Raw genomic sequence first — 5,341 nt, 5'->3', positions numbered from 1 at the left:
ATGGAGAATGAACTAATTAAAGGTGATACCAAAGGCATGGAGATCTATTATGAGACCATTGCAAAAGTCCAGGCAAAAGATAATGAGGAGCCTATTAAGTAGGGTAATGGATGCACCAATAGAGAAAAAATTGTTCTCCCCTGGCATTCTTGTGTGAGTGACATTTTCTTTAAACCCTGTTTAGCAATTCCTGAAGCATCTTTGAGACATCCAGGGAAGATAAGCCACCAGAATCCTGAGTGATGTGCAGCTGATTAAGACTAGAGACAAAGTGGGCACCAGTGAGACCACCTTGTTGAATATGCTAAACATCTCCCTATTTTCTTTTGGGTTGATCATCAAGCAGGCATTTGACAAGGGCAACCTTAGCAACTCTGAAGTTCTAGACATCACGGAGGAGGCTTTGCACCTTTGTTTCATAGATTGGGCTATCCAACTCCTGTATCAGTACTCTTTTCAATTATCAATGGGTACAAGTGGGTTTTGGCTGTAGCTGTGGAGGAGTATACCTTCCCACTTGCTAAAAAGGTGAAGGCCTTCCTGGCTGACTCTTTGGCATTCTCACTGGCCACTTCTGTGGTCAGTGCTCTAGCTGCTGCTATGCCTGCTACTGCCACTTTGGCCAAAGTGGAAGCCAAGGAAGAATCAGAGGAATCTGATGAAGATATGGGATTTGGTCTATTTGATTAGCCCAGAGAAAACAACTATTTCAGTCAGCTTATTTGTGAAACAAAAATAAAAAATAAGTGCTCAGTTTTTTAGAGAGAGAAATGGAATAGTGTTAAACATTTAATAATAAACATTTAAATAAACATTTAACTGTTAAACATTTTTTTTAAAGGTGTTTTATTTATTTTTAGTTTACCACACACGGTTCTACATAGTTTTGAGTTCCAGTTTTTCTCCCCTCCCTCCCCCCTCCCTCCCCAAGACGGCATGAAGTCTCATATAACTGTCATGTATAACTTCGCATTGAATTAATTTATGCTCTAGTAAAGTCGTGGAGAAGAATTTTGACCAATGGAATGAATCATGAGAAAGAAGAAACAGAACCAAAAAAAAAAAAAAACCAAAACAAACAAGAAAAAAAAAACCCCAAAAACAAAAACAAAAGAGAAGCAGAAAAGGCAAGCATGTAGTGTGCCTCAGTCTGTATTCAAACTTCGCAGTTCTTTCTCTGAATGAAGATAGCATTCTCCATCGTGAGTCCCCTGGAATTGTCCTTGCCCCTTTAGGTTGCTGAAAGAAGCGCAGTATGTCAGGGTTGGTCCTCACGGAATCCACATATCTGTGGCTGTGCACAACGTTCTCCTGGCTCTGCTCCGCTCGCACAGCATTATGTCGTGTAGGTTTTTCCAGGTTGTTATGAAGTCTGCATCATCCCCATTTCTTATGGCACAATAGTATTCCATCACCTTCATATACCACAGCTTGTTCAGCCATTCCCCAATTGATGGGCATCCCTTTGCTTTCCAATTCTTGGCTACCACAAAGAGAGCTGCTATAAATATTCTTGTACATATGGGTCCTTTTCCCGCTTGCATGATTTCTTTGGGATACAACCCTAGAAGTGGTATTACTGGGTCAAAGGGTATGAACATTTCTATAGCCCTTTGGGCATAGTTCCAAACCACCCTCCAAAATGGCTGGATCAGCTCACAACTCCACCAGCAATGCAACAATGTTCCAATTTCCCCACATCCTTTCCAGCATTTATCATTCCCCTGATTTGTTATTTTAGCCAATCTGACAGGAGAGATGTGGTATCTAAGAGTTGTTTTGATTTGCATTTCTCTAATCAGCAGCGATCCAGAGCATTTTTTCATATGCCTGTAGATAGCTTTAATTTCTTCCTCTGAAAACTGCCTGTTCATATCCTTTGACCATTTCTCAATTGGGGAATGGCTTGTATTCAACTGTTAAACATTTAAAGTGTTAAACATTTAATGGTACTTTGTTATAAAATAAATAATAATAATGTTTACTATAATATTGAATTTTCATTTGAAATTCTTGGCTATTATAAAGGTGTACAGTGTGGTTTAAAGATTTAGCTTCAACATAGCAATGATGAGTCAACTATCAGGTATTTGCTCTATGTCTGAAGTCCCAGAATATGAATAATTTTAATTTATAAGAATAAATGAAATGTTAACTGTTAGGGAAACATCAGGAGAGAAATTCAAGCCCTAAGTTGTAGTTAGTGAAATTTTTCTATTTAAGGTAGAAATTCCTGGGACTGTAATTTACTATTGAGTTTTGATCACTGGACAGTTGTCTGAATTGTCATGAAGCCAACAGTAGAAAATGGCATATGACAAAGTTTAGGAACTGCTAAAAGTGGATATCTATGCCTGGGAAAAGTTTTGGGGATGACATGGGCAAAGCTTAGGTAGGATCCTCCTGACCCTATTCCCCATTGTTCTATTTCCTTTCTGGAAAGGAAAATTCCCACCTGGTTAATCCTGAGCCTTGCTTTTAGCATGATAGGCTGTCAAAATATGACTTGTGCCTGGAAGCTAACAAAGCTAAGGGAATTTCTCCTCCTGCTGTGATACATGACATGGTTATAATTATGTCCTTCTTTTCCCTTTTATTACACATATCTATAATCAATAAATTTTGTAAGTACAATACTAAGCTACTAAATAATAGATTGATACTAGAACATCTCTGAGCTTCTATAATAGGATGAAAGTATGAACATCTTATAATCTTAACCTGTATTTGGGGTCATATTATAATATAGGATTGATATCCTCCTAAGGGTGAATTGACTAGACCAGGTAATAAGACAAAGATATAATGCAAAAGTTTTCTAAATACCTGGAATAGTAAATTTTGAGAAAGCAGCAGGATTAGACTGTTTTCTCTAAGAACTATATACAGAAGTATCTGATTAGCTTCCAAAATTTATGTATTATAGACTTTGAGCATGTTTTGGTAATAAATTCTCAAAATTGGATTTTACACATAAATTGTATTGCTCTGTCTGATAATATTAAATGACAGAAGAGTTCATTTTATGGTTGGACCTTCATAAACTGTTAAAAGATTCTTATATCAGGTCTTATATCAGGTATAGGATTTAGGTAAGGAGAGAAGCAGTAAATGGTATATAAACTAAAATTCTCTGAAGTTTCAAAACTAGAGAACCAGATTTAAGTGATGGTACTAGGAACCTATAGATTTGGAACCAGAGAAGCAGAATCCCTTTAGAGCTGTCCTGAGAATAAGCATATTGTCCCAGAAAAGATATCTAGTGACCAGATAACTACATGAGACATCTTGGACTCAAAAGTATGCTGATTAAATTAATATTGGGAATGAGTTACTAGTATAGACAGAGACTAGATGTTAGTTGTTATTGGTGATAACCATTGTATTACTTTGGTCTTTTGTTTCAAAATGTTTATGTTTAAGTTTTCTTATTTATTTTGGTGACATATAAATCTCCCTTCTCAGAGCTATCCATTGTGAAATGTCTAGATAGTTTGATGTGTACTTGACTTAATATAATTATGCAATTATGGAAACTGTGAGAAAAACTTTATTGTGTTGTTTGAATACAATTGGGTAGCTCAGAAACTGTATCATCTCTATGTGTTCTTTAGAGACTCTTAACTAAGGACCTATGTTATACTCAGATTCAAATTGCTGGAAGGAGCTTTCTGTAAAGGCCCCTATCAGGTCCTTCTGACTACTCCTACAGCTGTCAAACTTGTGGGAGTGTACTTCTGCATCATCTGAAGAAAGCCCCTCCTCCTCCATGGAGAGCAGAACCACCCAGAGACCTCAAGGTTTGTCTAGTAAAGACCAAGAAGCATCCAACACCCAGACAAGAAAGCTGTCCCAAGATTCCAGATGAGAGCTGAGAGTACTGAAGTAGTTTTTTTTCCTCTTTCTTTTTATCATGTGCCTAACCACTATTTAAGGTAAAAATTCCTGGGAGTATAATTTACTATTGTTTTGAGTTTTGATCACAGGGATAGTTGTCTGAATCATCATGAAGCCTCATTGTTAGAAAATGGCATATAATGAAGTTTGAGAACTGCTAAAGGTGGATATCTGTGCCTGGGAGAAGTTTTGGGGATGACCTGGGCACAACCTAGGTAGGATCCTCCTAACTGTATTTCCCCATTGTGCTATTTCCTTTCTGAAAAGGAAAATTCCCACCTGGTTAATCCTGAGCCTTGCTTTTAGCACCGTATGACTACATGATATGCTGTCAAAAATATGACTTATGCCTGGAATCAAACCGAACTAAGGGAATTTCTCCTCCTGCTGTGATACATGACATTGTTATAATTATGTCCTTCTTTTTCTTTCTATGGCAAGGAACCAGAGGCCCTGATTGAAGCTCATGCTGTCATTTTCTCCCTTTACATTCTTGGCCTCCCACTCCTCTTTTCTTTTTGCAAGCAATTTCTAGCAACCATACCTGGGACAAACTTCCCCAATAGGTCCCCTCAAGGAACTAATGCCCTGGACAAGATCATGTCCTACTCCAATTGGCCTCTTGTGGCATCTTGGCTTATATCTGCCTCTCATTTGTTGGCCATAAGGGTAGAGGTTCTTTCAGACCCCCTCCCTTTGGCCAAAAGGGTGAAATGTCAAGATATTAGGTGGCACTCTCTTTTCCAGAGCTAAAGCTCAGCAAGCAAGCTGTGCCCTGAGCTTGGCATAACAACAATCCTTTACACTCACCATCTGGATGATCTCAGCCTCAGCACAATCCCAGAATTGTTTCTGGTCATTATGCCTTGCTATAAATCAAACTTGCCCCATTGTTACTGTTACACCTCGTTGTTAGGGCTGCAGCTCACTGTGTGATCATAAGTATGACTATTGATATCTCTCCACATTGCCTTGCCTCTCTCCATTACCCACTAGGGGCAGCACTCTGGCACATGTATCCTTTCTTGCAAGCCATTTCCCTCAATTTGAAATTAAACTTCTGTTTGATTCCTGACTTTCCTATCTCTAGCTGGCTTTGTTTGGTTCAGGCCACCTAAAGGTTAGAGGCCAGTTCCCTCTGGTAGACATAGTCAATTGATAAGCATGTATTAAGCACTTATTTTGCAGACAATATACTAAGTTCTGGAGATAGAAATAAAGAGAAAAAAATCCTTACTAACAAGAAACTTTAATGCATATAAATCAGTACCTACAAGATAATTGTATCGAGGCCAGTAGAGGAAGTGGCAGCCTATGGTGCCCTGCAGAGTCAACAGTGGGAAGGTGGTGACCCCTTTTCCTTCTCTCCTTCTAGCACTTCCCAGGGACAACCCAGACATCTACCCTGCAGGGGGCTGTCTGAGCTAGTTTTCCAAAAACAAGA

The 5,341-nt window shown here is 38.7% G+C and overlaps 1 pseudogene; it reads left to right on the top strand.

Annotated features, from left to right (window-relative positions):
• LOC118842098 lies at positions 1–690 on the top strand (annotated as a pseudogene).
• Positions 691–5,341: the final 4,651 nt, after the last annotated feature.

The sequence above is a fragment of the Trichosurus vulpecula genome, chromosome 3, assembly GCF_011100635.1.
Source record: "Trichosurus vulpecula isolate mTriVul1 chromosome 3, mTriVul1.pri, whole genome shotgun sequence".
Lineage (NCBI taxonomy): Eukaryota > Metazoa > Chordata > Mammalia > Diprotodontia > Phalangeridae > Trichosurus > Trichosurus vulpecula.
The sequence above is the reverse complement of the archived record's forward strand: the minus strand, read 5'-3'. Positions and strand labels throughout refer to the sequence as shown.